Source organism: Cyprinus carpio, chromosome A12 (genome assembly GCF_018340385.1).
Source record: "Cyprinus carpio isolate SPL01 chromosome A12, ASM1834038v1, whole genome shotgun sequence".
In the NCBI taxonomy this organism is placed as follows: Eukaryota; Metazoa; Chordata; class Actinopteri; order Cypriniformes; family Cyprinidae; genus Cyprinus; species Cyprinus carpio.
Window position 1 is genome coordinate 22,275,352 of NC_056583.1, and position 27,839 is coordinate 22,303,190.

Genomic DNA, 27,839 nt, shown 5'->3' on the forward strand with positions numbered 1-27,839 from the left:
AGACAAATTGGATTACGTGCCTTATCCTGAAAACAATTAATGATTTTCACAGCATTTCTTTGGTTTTTTGATTTCGCATCAAGGCAGCTTCAGAGTCTCATCTTTCTCCTGCTCTGATCTTCACAGCGTCTTTGTTGTTGTGATGAGTCATTGTTGGCTGTGCTATTGACAAAGGCACTGCAAAAATCAAACAACTTTCTTATCTCAGATAAAGCCGGGTGACATACTGCCCTGCATGTTTATTAGGAGTCTCTCTGTTGTTAATGAAGGACGTTATAAAGTGATGAAAAATCCATACACAAATTCACTGCTTTTATGTTTCACTGGCTGGGTTTACACTCACCTTATAATGCTGAAGTTAAAGTTTATGTTATCAGAATACTGTGATTATGTTAATGCATGCTTCTAATCAGAGTATTCTGAAAACTACTGCGGTATAAACCATAGCAATGGCAGTGTTTTGTGACTGAAGGGACGTCTTATATTAATATTTTAAAACCAAATGAAGTGAAAATAATGTATTCCAAACTTCTTGCAGACACCATCAGATGGCTTGATGTGCAGTTTTCTATCAAAAAATACTTTTTTCAGAATATTACTGTTTTTACAATATTAGAAGAGCTCTAATCAAGCCGTTGTTACATCACTGCTTCCAAGAACCAATGCAACTCAAGAGCCTTATAGTGAAAATGGTTGTTCTTAGAGGTTTAGAGGTTTTTCTTGGAGTCCAAACCACAACATCACGATCTTCATTAGGAAATGCTTATTAAGAACCTCTTGTTCTGTTGAACCAGACCTCTGTTTCTCCTTGTAGCTCCACACACACACATCACTTTGCATCTTTGATCCGAGCCTCCTGTTGGCTCATCACGTTTTCCTCCTCGGATCAAAGCACACATTGAGAGACCTGGACAGAATCCATCGCACACAAATAAGCATTTCCACCACTTACTCTGCTCTCCAGAATGAAGTGCTTCGACCAATCTCTATCAAATCAGGACGACTTCTCACTCTAAAGCTGCCAACGAGTACTTCATGTACTATAATGTGATTATTAAAGGCCCGTTCACACCAAGAATGATAACTATAGCCTATGTTTTAATAAAGTTTCAAATTCTGTGAGAACAGTGATGCATTACATCACAACTCTAACGACAATGACATCGAGCAGGGGTGTCAAACTCAATTCTTGGAGGGCCGGAGCCCTGCAGTGTTTAGATTCAACCCTAATTAAACACACCTGATCCAACTAATCAAGTCCTTCAGGCTTATTTGAAAACTACGTGGCATGTGTGTTGGAGCAAAACTCTGCAGGGCTCCGGGCCTCCAGGAATTAAGTTTGACACCCCTGACATAGAGGAACAATTTTGTTGGAATAACTTTTTTTCTTCCAGGTGACAACGATAAAAACATTGGCAGCCGATCAGAATCCGCCCTGCTTTAAAAGGCTGGAGAACGAAAGTAACGAAAAAAAAAGAAAAAAAAAATGAACAGAATTGCCAAAAATGTATACAGCGTGACACACTTATTGAGCTGTGCAGAGACCAGAGACAGAATATTTACATTATGAATGACCATATCTTACCTACTAACTTAGTAGAGCAACCTCGTCTCAGGATCCAGGAGAACATTTCCAGTTGTCCATCATAAGCAATGTGCATCTGTCTCGCTCACTCTTTCATCCTGGCACTCAAACACACTGATCAACTGACTGAAGAATGGGAAAGAAAGTCTAAAGCAGCAGCATCATTAAAGAAACTCAACCTAAAACACTGAAACGATTTTTTAAATATGTTACTATGGTAACAGGCGAGTTCAGTATTCTCAACTGAGGTCGATAAAAACAATATTTGGCTTTCTGGCGTGCAGAGAGATGATTTGGCATTCATATTGAAATTCAGTCTGCTCGATCTCAGAAGAAAACAAAATTACAGAGCAAAACAAGGAATGCAAAACAGACCACATTTGACAGATTGCAATGTGTGCAATATAACGATTTCTTCACAAGATGCGAATCTCCTGCAGCTTTCATGTGGTGACTGCACATTCAATAGGACTACATTTAAAACAGGACTGTCCTCGGTTTCTCTTACTCTAAGGCCACATATAGTGATCACTTCAAAGAGTCATTTGATTTGAACATAAAATGCAGTTCACACGGCACGCTGTATTTCTGACATAAACAGGATGTTCAATAAGAAAACAGTGTAGAATGAGACTGGATTTTATTAATTCGGAATTGATATGGAAAACAATAAAATGAGAAGTTGGCCTAAAAATAGTGTAAATGGGGAATATTTTTGATTTCATGTTGACTGCAACCAAAGGAAAACTCAAAAGTGTAATCGCTTTCAAGCATGTTGCCATGGAGGAAATTTTATGCATGATAATTTCGTCAATTATAATGTTCCATAACTGCTAAGTATACAAAACCTCACACCGTCTTGTGGCAAGTTGTGTAAGTTCTGGAATTTCTGAGATCTTCAAATGTACAAACACTGGACAGCATCAGTCTGAGGTTTCTGAGATTTAATCATTTCAACCATCATGATGTTATTCCACACAATTGCTTCAAAACACACTTTTTTCCCCCTGATATCTTTGCCTATTGGCAACATAATTTTATGTAATGTGGGTCTGGCTTGTGTTTGAAGTTCTGCAGGATGTTTTAAAAAATGAATAAAAAGTCATTAATATTCATGATGCTCAAACAGGGCATATTTTCTTTTGGAATGTCATTTTGAATTGTAAGGCAACAGGAAAAAAAACAAACAAACAATCAAAAAAAAAAAAAAAAAAAAAAACAACTACAATAAATAAAATAAATTGTGGTAACAATTCACAGGCCAAAATCTACATGATCTCCTATGATTTGGAAATCTTGTTCATTTTAAACCCTGTATAAACACCAAGAATTCTGACATATTTCCTGAGATAATTTTGAATAGTTTGAAATAATTAGGATTTTGGAGAAGTCTTTTATGCTCACCCAGGCTACATTTATTTAAAAAAAAAAAAAAAAAAAAAAAAAAAAAAATTAAAAACACAAAATAAAATAATACTTTGAAAAATTATAAAAATTAAAATAAAAAAATAATAATTTTAAAATGTAATTTATTCCTGTGGTGCAAAGCTGATTTTTTTTCCCGCAGCCATTCAGTATTATTCTTATATGCTGATTTGAATTTATTAGAAATGGAAATCTTTTGTAACATTATAAATGTCTTTACTGTTACTTTTGATCAATTTAATGCATCCTTGCTAAACAAAAGTGTTAATTTAAGAAATTCTCAAATTCAGGCAATAAAAACAACTCATTAATTCACATATAATATCCTGGGCTTTATTGTCTGATTCATGTTTAAATTGTCACATCTTTTTTCACTTATTCAATATTTTTTCTTTTTTTTTTGCCTCCATCCAGATCAGACTAGAAAACCCCTGGAGGAGGATGATTCAGTTCAGCCAGTGGACTGGGCATCAGAGATCCGAGCTCCGGACAAGTGTGTACCACGGGACCGCGGTCTTGAGCCGGAGCATCCTCTTCACGGAAGAGACTGAGCAGGACATTCCCAAAGGAAGGCACAACCTTTAACTTGTTTTTTTTTCAGGCCTTGAAGTAGTCCAGAGTCTGCTGGATCAATGCGTTTGGAGAAGGCCAAGGAGATAACGTTCATTTGGCATCCACCTCTTTTGATGGTCTTGAATGATGTCATTAAACCGGAATGACGACTCAGATGGGCGCTTATCAGCCGTTGCGTGTGATGTTTAGCAACAAAGAATGAAGTCTTCCGTTAACAAAAGATGCTTCACCACAAGAACTGAAAAAACCAAAATGAACAGAATGATAGAAATGCAAAACAAGATACAAAAATAACTATAATATAAAAATGGGGACAAACCAAACTGTTTCCATCGTATGAAAAAGGAACTGAATTTATACAAAAAGCAGCAATAAATCAACTAAAAACAAACAAACAAACAAAAAACAATAGTGCTTAGTTGACCAGAAGCATTGGAAGCTCCCTAAGTGAAGACTTCATCCCTTGTTTGTCTTTTAGGGATGATAAAAATGGAAGATTCCTATAACCACCTCCTTAAATTTGCCCTCCTATTAACCCCTGAACCTAAAGGGCGTCGAACCCCGACATGTCACATTCCTCCCAGAAGAGGAGGGGAAAATTAAATTGAATAAAAAAAAAAGAAAAAAAAAAGAAAAAAAAAAAAATAAGGAAAAGACCTTGCATGATTCCATAAATGTTCAATCTGATTCACAGATTGAATTAGTCAAACTTGAAAACAGGGAAATTTAGGAATTGCCAGCTACCTAAACACTTACAACACCACAGGAAACAACTGAGGGACACAGTCTACGAAATAAAAGAAAATAACGAACATAAAAACCCTCAAAACTAATAATTGTAAACACAGCACAATAAATAGGTAGAACAGCAGGTTTCCTCACCATGCACATGACTATTCACACACTCATGTTTACCTCACACACTCCCACTCATTCGCTTTTTACTCTTTTTGATTCCCCAAGTGCAAAACGTCAACTCAACAGTTCTGTATTCAAGTAGCATATATACAAGGTGGTGCTGGGCTTTTACAAATATGTAGTTTCTGTACATCGAATATTAGCCATAATCATAATTTACACATCACTTTTCTTAACAGAAATAAAGTATTAAAAAAAAGAAAAGAAAAAGGGGCGAAAATAAAGAGGTGAAATTTTCTGTCACATTCAGACAGTCGCTGTGGAAACCCGCTGTCCTTCTGCTTCCCCGAACCCAATTGGTGCACAACACCAGAAGACTGGACTGGGCGGAAAATAAGAAAGACTCCCAGGCAGTGGTCACTACGTCACCTCCATGGCCACTGTGTTCTCTGCTATACTGTTGAGGGACTGCTTTTCCTGCTCATGATTCTCCCTGTAAACAAACAGGAAACGGATCAATAACCTGATAAACAAGCCAATAAAAGTGACTAATGTACTTGTGCAACTAATCCAATGTTTCACATGCATGTAATCATGAAAGAGCAGAAAATCAACCACAGAACTTTAGATTTTTGTAAACAAAAAAAAAAAAAAAAATAAAATAACAATTAATTAGCAGATTCATGCTTTAAGTTGCTACTTTGATGTAGGGTCAAAACTAGTTTTTCATGCTTTAAGTAAAAATAAAAAACTAGTTTTTCATGCTTTAAGTCTTTTTTAAGACCTGGATAATTATTGTTGTAACAAATATTCCGCTATTATTTGCTAATAATAAATAAATGACAGGATTGTCACTGCTTGATAAATATAGAAAATAAAATGAAAAATATTTGCTGTTACTATTTGCTAAATATAGTAAAAAAAATACGCAAAAACTGCTGGATTGTTACTTTCATAATAATAATAATAATAATAATAATAATAATTTAGAAAAAAAAATATTAGCAAAAAAACAACAAAAAACAATGCTTATCACTACTTACTAAAAAGCAAAAAAAAAAAAAAAAAAAAAAAAAAAAAAAAAAAAAGCTTTGTTAAATATTTGCAAACAAATACTTTAGTTATAACAAATATTTGCAAACATAAAATGATGCTGGACTGTTACAGTTTTAAAAATTATTTGCAAAAAAAAAATAATATATATAATGTATAATAATAATATATATAAAACATACTGGGTTATTACTGTTTGCCAAATATAATAAAACACATTTCAAAATGAATATTTGCATTACCATTATAAAACAACAAAGATCCTGGACTGTTACCGTTTTCTAAATACAGTAAAACATTTGTAAAAAAAAAAAAAAAAAAAAACTAATTCTTTACCCAGTGTTGACTTTGGGGAGCTGACGGTTGCTGGCAGCAGCGAGCTTCAAGGCAGCGGGTGGCACATTGCTGAGACTTCTGGGAAGGTGACGGGCATTCAGACTGGCGATAGAGGGTGTGGTGACGCTGAGACGTAGGTTGTTGCTGATCAGGACCTGAGAGGTGGAGTTGGCTGTGTTGTTACTGTGGTTACCTATAGGGTTGTGGAGCGTGTGGGCAGAGCTTGTGTTGGAGTTGCTAGTGGAGGACAGGAAGGCGGGCGGGGCAACGGTTGGTGTAGGTTGGCTAGTGAGGGCCGAAGCAGAGGATGTGGCAGAGATGCTCAATCCCTTGTAAACTCCTGTAAAGCAAACAATAATTAGTTGAAAACTATATTATTACAGGATGAGCACATGCCTAAGATTTAGCTTGTCCAGAACACAAACCTGAAGCTTGGATGACTCCGTTGACTCCACCTCCTACGCCGTCCTCTTTGACCTTTAGGGTCAAAAGCTGGTCAGAGGTCATGAGTGCAGAGGCAGCAAACTGGGCGCTGACCGAGTCCAACGTCTTGGACACAAGAGACTGAGGACACAGCAGGAGTGTGTTACACAAGCCATCACACTTCCTGACATGAGCGACACGTGTCTCTCCGTTACACACCTGACTCGAGCCTGTCTCATTGGCCTGTTGTTGTATCTGCTCCAGCTGCTGTTTCTGCATAAGGGCCAACTGTTCTTGATGCTGCTGATACTGCTCAGCCGTGAACGCTGAAACAAAACCAAAATATTATACTATCTATATTATATTATCTTACATACAGAATCACAATTTCACAGCATTTCTTGTTCAACGAAAGAGACTAGTAATCTTAAAAACAAAACATTTGCAACACAGTTGACTGTGGGTTTTATGCATCAGATATACAGAAATGCTATTTCAAAGTTGGTGAAAGTCACTATATTTTGATGTACTATTACAAAAACATTTGTTTAGGATAGCATGCACTGATTCTTGCACACAGGGTCTATTTTAGGGTTCTTTCCATTCAAACAAGCAAAGAATAAAACTCTCAAAACATAAGAATAAACCAATCGAATCAATATATTCTCTCAATGTAACGTGGACCATTTTAGTTTAACAGCATTACAAAGGTCTCTCATCAAAAAGAGCACAACAAGTGAGCTGCAGCCATGTAGATGATATTAAAAACTGGAGCTGATCACTGGACCGATACGCAAATATAAAACAGGAGAATATACTGCATCATTTGCAAACATTGTGCTCTCGTCATCATCTGAATGAGTTTCACTGAATGCTGGACGCGTTTAATGAAGTTTAATGCTTCTGGTGAACATTCGCTTCTCCTGGTTTATTGCTTTCCTTTTACAGCGACAAGCCAACTGTCGCAAACAATTTGTCCTCATTTAAATATTTTGTAATGTAAATTAGTCACTGGTCAAGTGTTGGCAGACATTTATAGAGTTGGGAAACTAAGAATCAGTTGCATTTGATGAAATCAAATGGTTTATAATGTTCTGCACACAGCTCAGTAATATTTTTGCATCAATGTGAATGAAATACTCCTAAAACACTGATATCTGCGCCACTTATTGGGCTTTGCAAATTTTCAAATTGTTGGTCTAAGCCAGAGGTGCACAAACCAAAAATCATCACGAGCCAACTTTAGCCCAGGTTTGGGCATCTCTGGTATATACTTCAGTTTTTTATGGACCCTCGTGTATGCATAAAAATGCATACTTTGGCCTTAAGCCGTGTGGGTGCCTGATTTAAGCAAAAGCAATATATGATAAAGGCTAAGAATTAATTAAAACAAAAGGAAAGAAACAGAAAATTTATGACATTAAACTAAAAAAAAAAAAAAAAAAAAAAAAGAAAAAACTAAATAAGAATAAATAATACAAGTAATATTACAAAAAACAAAATACAATGTAATAACTAGATATAATTTAAAAATACAATAAAATAATAATAAAAAAACAATTCTGAAAATGTGTAATACTAATTGAAAAAGCAACTATATCTCACTATTCAAATCCAAACAGACATTTTTGCCTATTGTGCTTTATGTCAGTATTCCATTCATGTCGCAAAATCAAGAGTGAGGAGTTTTTTTAAATTATACTCTTTAACATCTCAAAACCCTTGCACTGTTCCAATGAGTACAGCAGACAATAAACCGGAGGAACTAGTGAAGTGACGTGTGGCCAAGTATGGTGACCCATGTACAGAATTTGTGCTCTGCATTTACCCCTCCAAGTTCACACACAGTAGTGAACACACAAACACACTGCGAACACACACCCGGAGCAGTGGGCAGCTATGTGTTGCAGCACCTGGGGAGCAGTTGGGGGCTCGGTTCTTGCTCAAGGGTCTCACCTCAGTCGTGGTATTCCCCCCACCAGACCTGAGACTCGAACCCACAACCTTCGGGTTACAAATCCAACTCTAACCATTAAGCCACGACTGCCCCCAAGACACTAGGTCTCCCCGCTGGGGAACTGAACTGGGGGTCTTCCACGTGACAGGCGGAGGTACTGTCCACTATACTGACGAGGAGTTACAGAAGGCTTCCCCATGTCATTTAAATATCCTACCGAGTAGTTATTTTTGAAAACGTAGTTTGTGCTCCTCTACAGAAAAGGGCACTGGCAGTGAAGGGGCCCAAAATATAATTCCCAAGTATCGCTGCAGCAAACACTGACTGATCTTTCTCAATTATAATAACAATCATTCCATGTTTATTTCCAGACTTCACTGACAATGCTGAATTAAACATCAGCAAGCAAACAGATCCAGAACTTCGCATGCACACTTGCGTGTCCACTCACCTACTGCGGGTGGTCTCATGCCTGCTGTTCTGCCCAGTGTACTGCCGCCCCTCACCAACCCACTAAACAATCTCCGTGACAGCGCATCCCCTGCGCCTGATTGGCTGGTTAGTGTCCGTGGTTTAAAGTGCCTCCAGCGGCAAGCTTTGATGTTTCGGAGGATCTGCCTCAGGTCTGTATACGTGGTATGAGAGAAAGAAGAGGATGAGGACTGTGATGAAGAGGATGAGGAAACAGTCTGGGAAGTGGTTTCCGGATGGAGAGGAGAAGCAGGGAAGGAGAAGTTCGGCTCTGACTCTGAGTCCAGACTTTGGAATAAACCATTTAAATTCGAATAGGCTCGGTCCAGAAGTAACCTGAGGAACAGATTAAATAGGATTAAGAAAACAGGCAATACGATTCAAGCCGCCAGTCAGAACGAGACTGAATGACATATGGACTCGACTCACCTGCCGCCCCGTCCCACCCGTCGCCGTGCCAACCCAACACAGCAGTGGGGAATGGTAAGAGTGGTGAGGGAGTACCGAAACCGCGGATCACATGACCCTCCGTCTGTTTCTCCAGACCAAGGCCAGTCACCGCTGTGATCCAAATGGGGCTGCAGGAACAGAAACCAAATAAGAATGTGACCGAGGAAATGCTAAATGAAGGGAAAAGTACAGAGAAAAGGGTAAATAAAAATGAATTACAGGGAATAAAAGATTATGACTTGGAAGTATTGTGTACTTAATTGTCAATCATACAAATAAATTACACATTGACATCTTAAAAGTTATAGCAGCAATAATAGCCTCCAAGAGTTTTGAAAGAGCTGTAGAGTCTACGTGGCTGTAATGCACACTGGGATAGAATTTCTGTGGTGTAGAACAATAGTGGAGAGGAAAGAGGAATGATGAAAGGATGTGAAACAGAGGAAGCGTAAGGTGTGAGATACGTCAGCGCTGGACACCTACAGTGTGATAAACACATCCTGCTTTCCGCCTGAAGGCAAACACTCCATCGGGCTCGTTCTCTTCCTCTGCCTCGGATGACCCAGAATGCATCTGCACAACAGCAACAGGAAGTCTTTTATGCACGGATTGCATGAACAATGAAGTCTAAAGTTCACAAATTAACACTATTAAGCCAAATTAATTTGAATGTGAAGTGTGCAATTTCTGTGCACTACTTTTTAAAATGTTTGCAGTCAATAAGAAATAAATTCCATTCAGAATAAGTTACATTAAACTGATCAAAAATGACAGTGAAAAATGATCTATCTATCTAAATTAAACCATTGATTAAACCAGTTTAGGTGCTAAAGTAATTAAACACTTTGCCTTTAAATAGTGATTATATCCAGTCAAGCAAATGCTCTGTGTGTCTACCTGTGAAAAGGGCTCGTCATCAGAGCTGGGGAAGTCGTACTGGTTGAGGTCTTTGGGGTTAAACAGGGAGGGTCCAGAATGCAATGAGGCGGAGAGAGGCAGGATTTTGGGCTTTTTCTCGTACTTTCTCTTTGTTCTGACCACATCCAACTAAAAATTCTTAGATATACACATATATACATAAATACAAAAATAAAATGAACTATAATTTGTTTGTTTTACACTTAAATTCCTGAATTCAAAAATAAAATGTGACTTATACATTGATGCAACATATCTGATTTTAATTTCGATCCACAATGCAATTTTGACCCAGCGCGATTTTTTTTCTAGAAAATATGGTACATACACAACCCATTTTACCCCCACAGTCTGAGGAATTGATGTCAGTGGAAAAAGCAAAGTTATTGTATTTTGGCAAAAGAATATCACGCACTGATCAGGAAGATCAGGAACACACATTACGGGGGAAACTGTGATTTCATGATGATATGATGTACCCACCTTGGTCTTGTAGTCTTTGAAGTCTATGTGGTCCTGGTGGCGGTACTGACTGCTGCTGGAGAAGGGTATTATGGGAATCTTGTAAACAGGTTTTGCCATAGCTAGTGCTTCTGCCATAACCTCTAAACCAAAGTCTGGCATGGCGTTCCTGAAAGGTAAGAGTAGAGATATTTAAGAAGGATGCAACTGATCTTTACATACATTTTCTTTTTTTTGGAGGGGGGGTCACTGAGAGGTATCTTTATGTATAAACATACTAATTACCCAACATATCTCAGTTATTAAACATGACAAATGAATAATGAAGCTTGATCATGTGGCCTTTATGAACAAACAAGGTGAACCATAATTGCTCATTTAGCCATATAAAACAAGCCCCTTAATTAGGGTATGCAATGATGCCTAAACCAATTAAAAATACATGACCCGTTCTCATTATGCATGAACGCGCACACAGCAAAACGCAATTATGAGAATTCTGGAGTCAAGCAGGTTAGGTATATTAAAATGCAAAGCAAAGTTAAGTTGTATCTTGTATATTCATCAAACTCATACAAATACCCCAACTGATAAAAACACTGCTGAGAGTGAGTCTACGTACCTCTTCTCCACAACTTCCAGTGTGAGATGAAGCAGCTCACGTTTGCTCTTTTCTCGTTTCTTGATCATCTCCAGGATGGTGACGGCTCGACTCAGGTCTCTTCTTAGTTTGAGCATCTTCTCATAGGACGCCTCGTCATTCTTACGGTTCTGGGGAACCATGAATGATACCATTAGCATTTGGCCTCAAAAAATGTGTTTATTTAAATTATGTTTAAAGGGTTCAAAAGCACTGAATACAGACGCTTTGAAGGCTGACAGCTCGACCTAAAGTGGGCACGGTATTGAGTTGCTTTCATCAATCCAGGCTGTTAGAGGATCAGCATTAAAGGAATAAGACAACATCGATACGGCCATGGCTCTGAAAGAACTGCTCACCTTTCTCGTCTGCATCTTCTCAGTTCTGCGCCTGAAGGCCACATAGGGGTCACTGGTGCTGGAACCGTCCCGCTTTTCCTGCTTGATGGTTGGGATGAGGGATCCGTTTTTACACAGTTTCCTCTTCCTGCTCCAGTACTCAAACACCTCCCTGATCAGATCATCGTCCTCCTTCAGTAAAAGCTTCGCTTCCTGTAGAGTCACCAGCTGTGGTACAGAAATAATGTGGTAAAAAAAAAGTAATAATAGCCAAACACCAAAACCAAATATATATATACACATATAAATAAATGTAAAAATGAAAATTTAAAAAAGAAAGACCAATTAATATAAACTACAGTTTAAAATCTTGGGGTCAGTAAATTTTTTACAAATATTTTGGAAAAAAGTTATTGCAATTTAAAATTATATTTCTATTTGGATATTTTAATATGTAATTTATTCCTGTGATGTTAAAGCTGAATATTCAGCATCATTACTTTAGTCTTCAGTGTCACATGATCACTCAGAAATCATCATAATACATTGATTTGCGGTTTAAAAAACATTTCTTAATGTTGAAAACAGTTGTGCTGCTTAATATTTTTGTGGAAACTGTGATGCATTTTTTTAGGATTCTTTGATGAAGAATAAATGCATGAATAACAGCATGTATTTGAAATATAAATATTTGCATCAGTCACCAGTTTAAACTAAACTCCTGGTTTGTGGGATTTAAGTATTCCACACAGCAACATCCTGAATTCAGACAGGTCGGTTTAGCAGAATCACTTCAGCTTTCACTTTAAAGTTTTGAGCATTTTTATTTTGCAGTTCTCATTGTAAGCGGTGAATCATTTTAATAACCTGCTGTCCGCTGCCTTTCTCCAATCTGTCAATCATCTCCTCGAACTGCAGGGCTTCCACCTCCAGCTTCTTTTTCAGCTTATTCACAAAAACCTCATCCTCCGAGTCCAGATCGTAGTCCGGCTGCTCCGTATCTAGACTGAAAGCTGTGGAAAGAGAGGCAGTGGAAGTTAAACAGACTCAAAGCTTAAGACTCCTTTCAGATATTAGTTTTATGTTTAGAAGTTTGCAGCAAGTCCTCAGGTCTGATAATATGGCCACTTTTCTTCATTCTTTCAAGGTTTCATCAAGGTAGGTGCAATTCTGTTTTTAGCCTAAAACAACACACCCAGGGAGCATCAGATGCAGTTTGCATAGATAATTTGCAAGTACTAGTAAAAATAGCCAGTTTCAATCTGATTGCATGGCTGCTATAGAACTTCTGAGAGTTATGATGATTAGGTTTCAGACAGTTCAAATTCCCAGTATTCCCCACAGTTTTTCTGTAATTGAAGTCATAATGCTGCATGATGCGACAAAAACCAATGAAAACACATTTTATGATTTGGAGACAAAAACAGTTTTTGACTACCCACTCAGCAAACCTACACATTAGGGCTGTGCAAAAAATCGAATACGATTTTCATGCGCATCTCTTTAGTAAAGACGCTCCTGTGATTAGTAGTATATCTCCAGCACGTGCGTTCAGATCAGGGTTGCCAGGTTTTCACAACAAATCCTGCCCAGTTGCTTCTCAAAAACTAGTCCAAAACTAGCCCAATCGCGTTTCCAGGAGGTTCCCCGATAAAAATTGCATCCCGGGGTTAAAATATAAGTTTTTTGTCAGGGTTTCCCTGGTAATATTCACATTTTAGGGGCTAAATATCACGTTATTGGTATTGGGGTCTCTTCAACCCGCGGACATGAAAAACAACCGCAGACTTGGCAACACTGGTTCAGGTGGAGCGGCATTTACTACACAGAGCCGTAGTCCACCTGACAAGCTACACAAAATCGATTTCAAAATCGATAAAGAATCGCCTGCGATTTTAAAATCGATTTTGTGTAGATTGTCAGTGAATTACGGCTCTGTAGTAAATGCCGCTCCACCTGAACCAGTGTTGCCAAGTCTGCGGTTGTTTTTCATGTCCGCGGGTTGAAGCGACCCCAATACCAATAACGTGATATTTAGCCCCTAAAATGTGAATATTACCAGGGAAACCCTGACAAAAAAAACTTATATTTTAACCCCGGGATGCAATTTTTATCGGGGAACCTCCTGGAAGCGCGATTGGGCTAGTTTTGGACTAGTTTTTGAGAAGCAACTGGGCAGGATTTGTTGTGAAAACCTGGCAACCCTGATCTGAACGCACGTGCTAGAGATATACTACTAATCACAGGAGCGTTTAAACTGAAGAGATGCGCATGAAAATCGTATTCGATTATATTAACTAAACTCACACACATATTAACACTAAGCCAGACAAAAAGAAACATCTAAGTGCATGACACACATCACTGTTTACTGGCACTGCATTAAAAAAAAGAAGATAAAAAAAAGAAATAAGACATTAAAAATACAGAAAGGTTGTCTCATTGCAAAGCATCTGAAAAAAAAAAAAAAAAAAAAAAAAAAATCACTTTCATTTTCTAACAATTTCTAAATCTTCTGTACAACCTTTCACAGACTCCTTTCAATTTTCTAAATGGGCTACCACTTTGTTGCATACTCTTTTATCTTGGTAGCATTGATTTCAGATTTACCGGCTTCTAAACGGCAGATAAAACTTTTTTTTGTCCAAAATAAACCCCATTTAGGAGACCTTTCAGACACAGTCTGGTGCATGCTGGAGTTAACGAACAATAAATCAATGAAAACTCACTTGAGTGAGTGATGTAAAAACACACATCTCGCCCATCAAGAGTATTTCAGAAATCCCAAGAGATGTCTCTTAAACACTTCCCTATTAGAACCGTGTTCCCACTACAGTTCCCAGCGCCTCATCCTCACTTCCTCCCTCTCGTCTGGTCTGTGTGGGAGCGTGTTCAGACGCCCTTTGACAGCAGGACACCTCCTGCACTCATTACAGACACCCCAGGGGCCGCCAGACTCACTTAAACTCAACCTGTCACTTTCTCTAGCCCTACAACACACACACGGTCAAGATCGAGGAAACAGCCAAGAAATTACAGAAATTATTCTCATGGCAGTTAAATATGAACTACCCCACACAGCGAACCTAGACATATCACAACACTCAACCAGACTAAGAGGTTTCTAAGAACACATTAAGCATATTTCATTTTTTGTTTTTATTTTTAAATGACATTTTATGTTTATTCTATTCTTATTCTATTTTATCTATAACACACCTGTTCATAGTTTTTATTTTTTTTGCAGTTTATTTATATTTATGTATGTACATTTTATTCACAATCAGTTCATATGCAATAAAACAAAATAATATAAAACAAAATATGTAATTTGCTGGCATTTTATGATTTGTCTGGCAATAATCACACAATGAAAAACACATGGGCCTATTTGACCTAAACGTGCAATCAGTTCATATGCAAGTGGAACACCCACACAAAACACAATATTAAGTCAAATTAGAGTAGAAATCAATGGGCCAATAAATTTATAATGAATTACAATACAATACTGATTTTAAATTAAACTGTAAGAACAATAACCTGATTATCACTGATGAAATGAGTGCACATGACTTAAATCAAGTTTATTAAAAACATCACGACTTGATTGCGATCTACCTCAGTGAAAAAGTTTATCCAGGGGTGCTAAGGTTTTGTTTTCTCCAGCCTCAATATTCTTGCATTAAGCCACAAAAACAAAAATAAGGAACAAAATCATGAGATTCAAGTCTTAAAGTGGAAGTGAAGCAGTCAGTTAAGTTAACATTATTAAATAAAGCGATTTCCACTTTGATAAAAAAATATAACAAATGTGATTAATGCAAGCATTTTAAAGAAAAAAAGGATGTTTTGTTATAGCTTTTGGAGCAAGGGCGTCACCATCTTGCAGTACCACCATGTGTGATGTCACGGGGTTGGTTCCCTCCGATGGCCAGTAAAGTAAAGGGCTGCAACTAACGATTATTTTGCTAATCGATTAATCGGTCGATTCTTTTTACGATTAATCGATGAATCGGTTTATGTACTTATATTTTAGTTTTGCCCATTTTTTCCCCAAGTAAATTATTAACAAAGGGTCTTTATCATTCAACATAGACTTTTTAGAGATTTTAACCATTTTGCATTGTCATATCCTCATCAAAAACATACCTGGAGTTGTGTTTTATTATGTGTTGGTTATCCTTTGTCAAACTCTTCTGCAATCAAAACACTGACCCATACATACTCTAGTAAATTTCACAAGGAGGTTTCAAGTAATGTTTTCACCATGGCAGTCCTTAGGGCTCCTAAATTATTTTAACCATCCCGAACAAAGCTTATTAAGGAATCTTTCAGAACATATTTTCACGAAGAATAAGAATAAAACAGAATAAAATTGCAGTAAATTGCATTTTATTATTATTTTTTCCTGTAAACACACAGCTTATACCTGGGAAAACAGCTTTATAGCTTATGCTGTGAAACTGTAAACAATCCTTCGAATAAAGTGCCAATGGCATGAAACCTGAATGGAACTCACATTTTAAAGTAAAATTTAAAGTAAAATCCATCAGATGGTTGTCCAGAAAAAAAATTGGACACACACAAAAAACCTGCTGTGTGAAAAAGTGCAGTGAATACTTAGAAAAAAGTGCATTTCAAATACATTTAAACATTAACCTCTCTCATTCAGTCATAATTAGGCTGCAAGACTGAATTATGAACTGGTAAACGACAAAGCTTTAAATGTGAATTGTTAAAAAGCAATGTTATCAGCTTTTACGACTAAACATTTGCAAACAACAATGTACTGCAGAATCTGCACAAATAAAAGTCTTTGCACACTGTGATTTTCATCGGATTTAAATATGTAGTGGTCCTTATAACAGTGCAAAATTCAAAAATGTAATAAAGGGATAAAATGTTAAACAAAACAGCTTATGCCTGAACTGACAGGAATTCGACTACCTGTGGGAAATGAGGCAGAACACTATTCACTCATTATTAGAGAAAAACTTTGCATTGCAGTGCAAAAAGGTCAACATGTCCAAATGTTCAGGGCTTATGCTTGCTCTCTTTTTAGAGGATATGTTTCCTGCCGCAGAAAACAGCCGCAGTTTACAGGTTACTCTTCTTTTTTGAAGGCTCAAAGTAAAGTGCTCCCACACTTTGGATGACTTCGTTCGATTAGTTTTATCTTCCGCTTTTTTCTTTTTCTTTCTCGAGCTTACTCCACTGCCGCCTGCCTCATCCATCACGCTGAATGCTGCAGAGACGTTGTGCGGGAAGCACGTGACATAAAACGAGGCCAGCTATTGGCTATTCGCTACTTCTCCTGCTGTACTGGCTGAGTAAAACCTCCGGTGGCTCATTACTGCCACACTTTGGTCACCGCAGATTTAAAATATGCACGAAATGAGCCGCTTACGGCAAATAAAAAATATTTAGCAACGAATCGATTACTAAATTAGTTGACAACTATTTTACTAATCGATTTTACTCGATTAAATCGATTAGTTGTTTCAGCTCTAGTAAAGTAATATATGCATTTCTTTACATTTTGAAATAACAATAATGAATGTTATCTTAACACACAAATAATTTGGTTTTCACCATAATTTGAATGAATATATAACATCAAACTTTCTATATGCTAAGTTTTGATCGTGGTATCCCAAACACTGTTTTCATAATGCCAGGCGCAACGTGATGTAAACAAACAACGCTTCATACAATATCATTCATGTCGCATTTTGTTATTACGTCAGACCATTAAGACATGCATTACATTGATTGGTTCACCAGTTGTACGCATCATATTTTATGTTCACCTGTGAATACAATTAGCTTTCCTGCTGTTAACAGGATGTAGTGTTTAATCACCTATCTGAACAATCGGACTTGCTGCTTCCTCAAAGTTCATGTTCAAGTTGTCATTTTAAATATTAAAGTGTTTTAAGCCATTCAAGCATGAGACAGCACGGAATATATTTCAATACAGTACTTACACGCTGTGATAGACCTTTTCCGAAAGAGATTTAAATGCGTTACTCACGCGTTGTGATAGATCATTTCTGTTCGCACTGCCACACACACAAAGCCATAGTGTTGTCAAAAGACCCGGTACTTCGGTATCAAGTCGGTACTAAAAAAAAACAAAATGTTACGGTACCAGTTTTTTTTTTTTTAAGTACCGGTGGTACTGAGTACCCGGTCAACCCTGTTCTTGGTGCACTATCCGAAAGGTGCGCAGATGTGTTCTCTTCAAAAAAGTACAGAGATGAGGCGACCTCAAAAGAAGGAAATGCACCAAACTAACAAAACAATTTAAAGACAGACACCCAGATCAAATTAGAGTTCAAGCAGGTAAGTTTCACAGTGTTTCCCATACACTGGGAAATATCAAAACTGACCGCAACAAACAGATTTTCCAAAAGGCATTGACTTCGTTGAATAAACATGAGCACTGCACGTGTCAAAATCTAAACCCAGTGCCGGTGTTTTTACATAAATGATGCAGAATATAGTTCAATAGCCAGTACGAAATATTTACAGCTTGTAAATTTTCTCAAATCACCTGCCACTGGCAGAAGATGCTCAAAAAGATGCACAGAATGGTCCATGCATTCAAATAAACACACAACCTTTGAAGGAAAGCGGCATTCTGGGGACATCTCAACAAGCAGACGGAGTGAAAGCCCCCAAACATATAGGACGCGGCAGATGGGGCAGCCTGCAATCCAGAAACACTCACGAAGAACAAAAAACTACACAAAACACCTGCTGTTCAGGAATTGGTGGACAGATGTCAGTAACAAAGGCTTCAACCACTTTCACTCAAACACTGCAATACCTGTCCCCCATTACAATCCTACCTAACACACTTCTCCATTAAAGAAAAACTCTCTCAATAAGATCTGTGCACTCACGCTGTATGTGAATGAGCTGCTTTGGCATCTTGAAGTCTCCGGGGTAGAGCGAGTCATAGTAGGTGATGTTGCTCTCGGCCTCTGGGACGGGAATCACCATGTTATCCCTCTTCTCTCCATACACCTGATGGGCGGAAATTGCCCTCTGGAGATGGTGTTCCTATGGCAACCATAAAGAAAGAGACATGTTTTAGTAAACATTTCTATACACAAAGTATGAATCATACTGAACCACAAAAAGTGAGTCTTAAAGGGACAGTACACCCAAAAATGAAAATCTTGTCATTTACTCACCCTCAAACTGTTTCAAACACGAATGAGTTTCTTTCTTCTGCTGACCACAAAATATATTTTAAAGAATGTTGGGAAACAAACAGTTGCCGGTAGCCGTTTACATCCATAGTATGGAAAATATACTATGCAAGTCAATGGCTACCAGCAACTGTTTGGTTACCAATATTCTTCAAAATATATTTTGTGCCTAAGAGAAGAAAGAAAGATACAGGTTTGGAACAATCTTCATTTATGGGTGAACTATCCATTTAAAATGATAAATGATAAATGATAAATTATAAAATTATTAAAATTTTCAAATATTTCAAAATTTTGCAAATATTCTAAACTGTCGTTTATGAACACTTTGCAGACTTTATCCATCCATACATATTCCAAACTGCTTTATCCTCAAATGCATCCAATGAATCATAAAAAGAATAAAATCAAAAGAACAAAATGTCATTAGTGTTTATGAATTATGAAACACCACTGACTTTCAGGCCATCTGCAAAGGTATTTACCAAACACTTGACAACATGCAGAAGAAGCTTGGGATAGAGTTTAAAACATCAATGTTTTGATTGTCGTCACGACCATAGCTTGATTGCAAACAATGGATGGCATCATTTTTTCCCACGAAGATGGTAAAAACATGCTGCAATAATCTGCCTTGGCTAATTTTTTCCCAGAAGTCCAATTTCTACAATAACCAGTGTTGAAAAAGCAATGGGACGGTCCCTCAATAAAGCCAATTTTGTCTTGGAGCCATTCACTTGATGGTTACATCAAAAACTACACCGCATTCAAAACTACACAATACATTTGTTTTTCTCCTTTATCTCCTCTGAGAATCTGCAGTATAGATCAGATCACAAAACAGATGAGCTGTGGTTTCAGAGAAAACACAGAAGCCATTTTAATGGAATGACCTGAACCGGTTTTCAAAAACCTCCTCAAATAAGTAGACTGTGTAAACAGGCTGCATGAAACAAAATAAACCTACTCTAAAAGACATAAATGAGAGCGCAGCCTCCAAAAATACACCATGCTGGGAAATGAAAAGCCTGAAAACACCATAAAGCGCAACTGAACTCAAAAAGTCCAGTTCGGCTGACGTCATGCACCCTAGCAGCTCATCTGAAATGATTGCACTTGGCGTAAGGAAATTAAAAACATTACACATGATAGCCTGAAAGCATTTCACCAGAGGAGCTCGAAGAAACTCAGGAGATAAAAGTCAGTGATGTAATAGCAATAAGAAGGCAAAAAAGGGGTCTATTTACTTTAACGCATATTAACATTGTGTTCTCGTTAGAAAATAACTTTCAATAGTTCATTAGACTCAAAACTCTCACTCAATCATTCACACACACACACACACCTCGTCTTAAATGGCTCAGCTGCGAGCCCTCACTGAAAGCTCTTACGCAAGGAGGCAATTACCAGCAGACAAAAGCCAGACTTCCTTTGGCACAGTCCTCTGAATAACCTTCGGATTGCAAATGCTCCCCCCGCCGAGGGTGACCCCGTCACTGACCTCAGAGGATCATAATTACAAACAGATGAGGGGAGAGAAAACAAAACGATCACACACACCCACACACAAAAAAAAAAGCTCTGAAAGAAAAACAACCACCTCCAAGTGTCTCCAACTAAGATCTCTTGTGACCAAATCCTGAATTAGGAATTTAGACCATCATATTTTGTACTTCTCAAACATTATTATTATTATTATTATTATTATTATTATTATTATTATTATTATATAAATATCACACTTTTTGTGTCTAGTAAACATGAATTTGTTAAACTACTGAAATATTAACCTAAATTCAGTACTTCAGTTAAATATTTAGGTCAAATGAGTTTGACGGACAAAAAGATTTGGGAATATTTATCTTATTTGATTTGTTTTGAAAACAGTGGAAAAAACAGGTTCATGTTATTAGGGATGTTCCCGAATAGGGAATCTGAATTCAGGAAGGCTCAGAAAACGAATAATGTGTTTTACGGAGCCACTAAAGTGGTAGCCTGTTACATTACAGTACATAAAATTTAAATGACCACAAACACAGTAAGGAGAGATAGGACAATGGCGAATGATTTGCAGATCCTAAGCACCACTGACAAAAATCTAATCTTTTGAAATGTGTGGCAAGTACTGGCGCTCCGTAGAAAACAGAGTACGTGTTATCGTGAATCTCGAAAGTGAAAGTAAAAAGCGAGTTCAATGCCCCACAATTAATAGTGGATTCCTGATGCCTTACGCAATTTATATAGCTACAGTATACCTCATTACCCAATAAAAACCTTACGAGAGAAAGCACTTAAGTATATTTTTTATTATTAATTTTTTTTGTATTTATTCCCTTTAGGGGTTCTGTAGCACACGTTATTCATTTGCTGTGCCTCGTTATTTTTCAGTGATTATAATCTACTAGTCTACTGTATAATGACGGCGGAGCTTCTCAGCCGCTCCAGCAATGGACGCAACCCGGATAGTTCCAGAAATAAACTATTGGTGCCAATTAATTGGCAAAACTGATACATTGGTCGACCTCTAATATAAATTAGAAGGTCCCAGTCTGCGACTCAATAAATTTGTTTTTAAATAATATTGTAGTATAAACTCAAGAATCTCCCTACTGACTGACACATCGCTACCACTGCATGGTACACATCGTCACACCACCCAGCCTCAACTCCATTACTTCTACAGACACACAACTCAGCTTAAAGCTCAAATCCACAAGCCCTGGATCATCAAATCATCAAATATATTGAGTGTCTGTTGGTCTGGCTGATCCAAAGAACATGCACATGCATTTGTCCAAAGCAACTTACAGAGCACTTAGTACAGGCATGAACTCCCCAGAGCAACCCAACGTTGAAGTCAACATGTTTCTGCATTCACAACACATTTTACTTCCATGATGTAATAGGTTTCAGAAGGAAACAAGATACCAGATAAAACAAAAAAAAAAAGCTGTTGAGGTTATGGTATTTTGGATGTACTCTAGCAAAGATAAAAAAAAAATCTCAATTTGGAAAGATAAAAAAATCTCAATTTGCTCTGAATGAACCACATTCAGATATAATCAAGGACATAGAACATAGTTAAACACATTGCAAGCATGTCTTTTTTGGAAAAGACCAAAAATATAATAAAAAAAAAAAAACAGCCTACATTATGGACCAGAATGGGACTTCTTCATGCCTGATGATACGGGCCATCAGGCAGTCCTTATTGTCGAGCCCTGCAAGGGTCAAAGCACTGAATTAAAATAAATGATCCAATCAAAAAAAATTATTAATAGTCCGCTGTCCTTCAAGATCCCCTCAGGCCAGAGCTGAAAGCTTCATTCACACACACACCATTAAAGGCCATATCATTTATCGCTCTCACATCAAACTGCATTAGAAACATTCTCTAATATTCCCACTGCTGTCTGGAGCAATGCTGATCTGACAGAACACGCCGAGTCATTTACACAGTCCTGGCCTTCTGTCCAGGAACCAGGGGGGAAAAAGCAGGTCAAACTCGTCTGGAATGCTGCCATGACCTCTAGACTAGACTACACTCTGGAATGTTGTTGGAAGGAGGAAACAGTCATGTCTGGGAAAACCGGCTTGCTGGATTGACGTATATTTGCCAAAGATCACATATGATTGCCATAAAGACCCTACATAGGTTACTATTACTAATAATCCAAACAATAACCATGCATCGCATACAGAAAATGATGCACCGTGCTTGACAACTGTGATGAATGAAGACAAATAAATGTGAATAAAAATAAATTAGTTACATGATTGAACTTGCAATTCCATTTGTTGCTATTATAGGCACTAAAGTAGTTACTTAAATTCCTAAAAATTTAAATTGTGATTATTTCCTCAATCTCAAGTTATTCCAAACCTTTAAAAAGATATTATGAAGAATGTTGGCAAACAAAGTTAACTGTAGCCATTGATTTTCATATATATATATATATATATATATATTTATATATATATATATATATATGCACATATAAAATTTAATTTTTTTCCATACTATAGAACCCAGTGGCTGATAAAATTCATTTTTGGATGAACTCTCTTTAATTAGGACCTTCAGGGCTGAAAAGTTTAATCGAAGAAAAATAAAGAGCGCTGCACAATTAAGATGTAATATCTACACCACACAGAACTGCAAAAGTATTTTCATTTTCAAATATTCCAATGTTCGCTCAAACAGGTATAATCAGCACAAACTCAACTGTGATTGTTTGTTGCTTTAAGTCTTCTGAAATTATATTTAATACTACAATAATTACATCATTGGTTATGACTTACACAATTTGTTGATAAAAGCACAATGATATGATTTCCAAATAAGGTCAATGTGCAGTTGAGACATCAGCAGCATCCTCAGAGAATCCAGTTAAAACAAACAGAACCAACCGTGTTCAAGGGTTACATGAGTTAACATCAAGAGGAAAAGCAGCTACGCCAGAAGAATATCTAGCAGCAGCCCGCAGACAAGGTTTAATTAACAAATGTTTGTTGACAAAGCGGGAGGAATTTGTGGCTTTCACTGACATCTCATGTGACGAGACTTTCTTCTCTCCTATAGCTCAGCGAAGATAAAATGACAGCTACCTGCAAGAGAGAGTCTAAAAATAAACTCTAAACTCAAAATAATGACAACGTAAAATGAAATTCAGAGAGATCTGTGATCTTCTACTGTCATACTAGATTCACTAATAGTGTGGCAGCCCTTGAAATGTTTAATTCACTTAAATAAACATGTCAAGTACCATACCGAAATCTGTTCATCAACAGTGGGTTCATCAATAGATTCCATCAATACTGGCATCACATCTTAGAATTACAAACAGACAGAATGAAAAACAGTGTCAGGTGATGAGTAATGTTTGATGACTCAATGAACACGACCGGGATGCTTACATACTATTGTCATGTAAAAATAAAAAGCAACATTTAATGATCATGATCATAATTAATATAATAAAATATTAATAAAACTGTTAATATAAATGCAATTATTAATGCTTTTGAAATAAATCTCTTCTGTTCACCGAGGCTGCATTTATTTGATCAAAAATAAAGTAAAAACAGCAATATTGTGAAATATTACAAATTAAAAAAGGTTTTCTATTTTAATATACTATAAAATGTCATTTATTCCTGTGATGCAAAGCTGAATTTTCAGCATCATTACTCCAGTCTTCAGTGTAGACATGTGCCGGTATTCGGTTATGAGATATCACGGTAATGAATATGCACAATATTGTTATCGTGGGCAATTCTAAATACCATCAATAATTACACATACAAATTATTTAGAATTTGGGATGCATTTTAAGAATACTTTTCCCATCAACTGGTCGAAATGCACAACACCGCTGTATGCTGCTTGAAAGACGCGTGTGCGCTCTGATGTAAACAAGCAAGCGTGAGAAGCACAAGGAGAGCATGTGAGAGACACACTGAATGAAAGCACATTCACTCTCAGACAGCAGATGGCGCTAAACTGCAGAAAATGCAGCCGTTACCCTGGAAACCCCATAAATAAAGCAGCTTAGCTACTTTCTAAAACGTATTTAAATAGATTTAAATAGCCATTCAGATTTGTGGATTTGCTGTGGTGTTCATCACAGTGCCAAATACTTAAATATTTAGACTTAATAGGCTATTCATTTTCAAACTTTTTTTTACATAGCTTTACGTAGCTATTGCTCATTGTGAATGTTAATGCATTAACTAAGGTTAACTAATGAGATCTTATTGTAAAGTGATACCTATTGGTCTTTAGTTCTTTTGCACTTTAATCTGTGGAAAACGTTAAGCTTTATTTTTTCTCTATTTCTTTTTTGTATTTAAATAATCAGTAATTTTGATTATAAGAAAAAAGTTATTAAACATTTTATACTGTATTATGACCACTTTTTTTGAAACTACATTTCAACATCGTGATAATTTCCTATAAAGCATTAGCAATAAATCGCAACATGAAAATTTTATACTGGCATATCCCTACTTCAGTGTCACATGATCCTTCAGAAATCATTACAATTTGATTTGATGCTCAAGAAACATTTGTGATTATTATCAATGTTGAAAGTTGTGTGAAAATGGTGATGCATTTAATTTTTCAGGATTCTTTAATAAAAAGCTTAATGAACAGCATATTTGCATTTATCAAATATAGGCTATTAAATTTATTAAAGCATTAAATATAAATATTTTTAAACATTTTAAAAGTCTTCACTCACTGACTATCACTGAATGAAATTTTAAAGCCTAAGTGAACATAAGAAAATGTTAAACCAAACATCTTAAATCTTGAACAGTAGCCTAAAATGTATTTATATTTACATCATTTTTAAAATATCAAAGCAACATTGTGATGCTATTTCGGTGCCATTTTGCACAGAATGTTTTAAGAAGAAACTCAAATGACTAAATGTAACTATTACAAACTATTTACTTGGTAACCTTCGAAAGCGCAGCAGCATATCAATGCACATGCTAATGAAAAAGCACAATCAGAGTTATTTATGGACACAGAGAGTTCCCACGCTGTTCAGAAAGGACGTCTCGCACTTAATTTCACCTCTAAGCATCCATTTCTAAATCCACTAAAATGGTTGTTCTGACATACAAATGACAAGTAAAGATATCAGGGCAAACACAAAAATAAAAGCCACGAGACTGAACAACAGTATGCATCGCAATATATTCTGACAGTTTGTGTCAGCAATCGAAAAAAAGATCTATGGGAATTGTAAAACGCATGACCGCTGAAGAACTAAACAGAGAGTAAATCAGTCTAATCCAGCCATTACAGACGACAAAACGCTTGACCACAAACTCCAAACAAACCATATATCAGAGTTTTAACCAGAGAAATTTATCTGTCACAACATCTGAACAAATCAGGTCTTAAAACAAACACGAAATGTTAAGTGACATGAAACACAGCCTGCAGTCATCCGACAGTCTTGTGCTGCAAACATCCAGCAATTTACAACACAAATAACACACCAAAACAAACCCAAACGACTCGGTTTCCAGTTACTTTTCCAAGAAAAACACCATGAACACTAGTATTTAGGCTATAGGTTAGCCAGCAGAGAAAAAGCATGCACTTCTATCTCAAAAATTAAAACTTTAGTGAGGTGCAGAAGAGTTTCTCCAATGTTATTCTACACCAGAGCTGTCTTATCACAGCTTTAACACAACAACGCTACACGTAGTAGTGGAAACTATGATGATAACACTTAAAAACAAGGCTGCTCTCCAATGAGAGGACTCAGGAGGTGACCCTTGACCACCTTAAAATTCGCCTCAAGCGTGCACGCTTCGTCAGGCTCACCTTGAGTTTCTATGAACAAATCCTGCATTTGAATTCTACAAACACAACACTGCATCCGATATGAATAAGAACAGGCTCAAACAGTAAACAGCCATCACTCACGAACCTCCACAAGAGACACGTGACATGCTGCGGTCACCAACGGTTCGGTTAAAACTGCTAATAAAGCTGTTAGAATAAAATCTATAAGCCAAGAGCAATCTCTTTTGGAAATATTCCAAATGTTCACCAGGTAATGATCTCATTAACATCCGTTAGAGTAACACAAAAGAATGCAATGAATTAAAAACGTAAGCCGTTTCTTTTAATGCTTGGAAAATGCAAAGTGTTGTTCACATGACCCAAAAATCTGATTAAAATATGCAAGTGTGTCTTATTTTGATTGAAGAAACAAGAATATTGGCTTATTCTGGTTGAGGCAATCAAGTTAGTGTTCACATGACACTTATATAACTGAAATGGGTAAACTGTGAATTAAATCAGAATATTTTTGTGCGTGGATTTTTTTTTTTACACTTTCTAAACGCTGCCTTCCCAAAAAGCGAAGTCTGGATGAGAAAACAATTTCACAAGCATAGAAATACTCATGACTTTCGCAATCATCCTCATCTGGTTTAGGCCTTAACCCTGTAGGACAGACTTGGTCACCATTCACTTTAATTGTATGAAAAAAAAAGAAGAAAAAAATAAAAATAAAAAAACCTAAACATGCAAGTGAATGGTGACCAAGGTTGTCAACATTCTCTGTTTGGGATCCCCACAGAAGCAACGTCAGTCATATAGGACTGGAACAACATGAAAGTGAGTAAATTACAAAATTAACATTTTTGGGGTAAACTATCCTCTTAAATATGTCGTGATATTTCCAGGTTTCGCGTGACAGCGGGAGTTCCCGCCCTCTGGCTGCCGTTTCCCGCCACTGCAGGGAGAAAATCCAACAAGATGTCGGTGGCTTCGCGGTCACATGACTCCTTTTGTGTTTTGCTGCACGATTCGGGTCGGAACGGATTGACAAACCCCGTTTTTAACACCACAAACATCTATCAAATAAATCCAACTGTATAAACCATTCACTAAATTCGGTGCACACTGCAAAACGGCTCCAAAATACCGTGTAAAACGCTTCACGCACAGCCGGCCATTTTGTAGCATCCAAACCTGCGCAGATTGACAGTAAAAAAAACAATAACAAAACAAATCTGTATCGCACAAAATCGGCAGTTGCATGGTAAAAATCGTACCGATTCCTCGTCCTTCTCCATGCCGGTGGGCATCTGCGGCACGGTGCGGTTGATGGACGCGTACTCGTGCAGGTCCGGCAGATCCTCGCAGCGGAACACGGGCAGCGGTTTGAGAGCGTCCAGCGCCCGCGCCCTGAACGACAGTTTACTCATTTTACTCTATAAATCTATCCGATCCCCTCACAATCACCCATAAAACCGCCACAGATCTCATGGAGGAGGTTGGATGGAGTTGGAGGACGTAAAAAAAATAATGGAACAGAAGAGCTCCAGCGAGGAGAAGGAGAGGCGGGTGTGTGTGTGTTTGTTTTCTCTCGCTGCCTCAGTGCGCCATTCTCAACATGGCGGACATTAAAAACACCCTCCTCCCGCACACACTCACGTGAACGCGCGCCTCAGCCATTCCAGCACGGCTCGTGCACGCGAGCGCGCTCACATGCCTACATAAAGATCACTTTTCCTTCATCCATTTATATCGCTTCAAAACCTAAATAAATTGTTATATCGTACCTGCAAAATATATCAGGTCAACATTAAT

The 27,839-nt window shown here is 37.3% G+C and overlaps 1 long non-coding RNA gene and 1 pseudogene across 1 annotated transcript; both read right to left on the reverse strand.

Moving 5' to 3' along the window:
* Positions 1-501: 501 nt before the first annotated feature.
* Positions 502-2,717, reverse strand: LOC122147114. Its single transcript, XR_006161434.1, has 2 exons — positions 953-2,717; positions 502-880 (listed from the first exon to the last, which is right to left on the reverse strand). It is a non-coding gene; the product is annotated as an uncharacterized LOC122147114 (long non-coding RNA).
* A 604-nt stretch (positions 2,718-3,321) lies between these two features.
* LOC109073513 lies at positions 3,322-27,690 on the reverse strand (annotated as a pseudogene).
* Between the last annotated feature and the right edge of the window lie 149 nt (positions 27,691-27,839).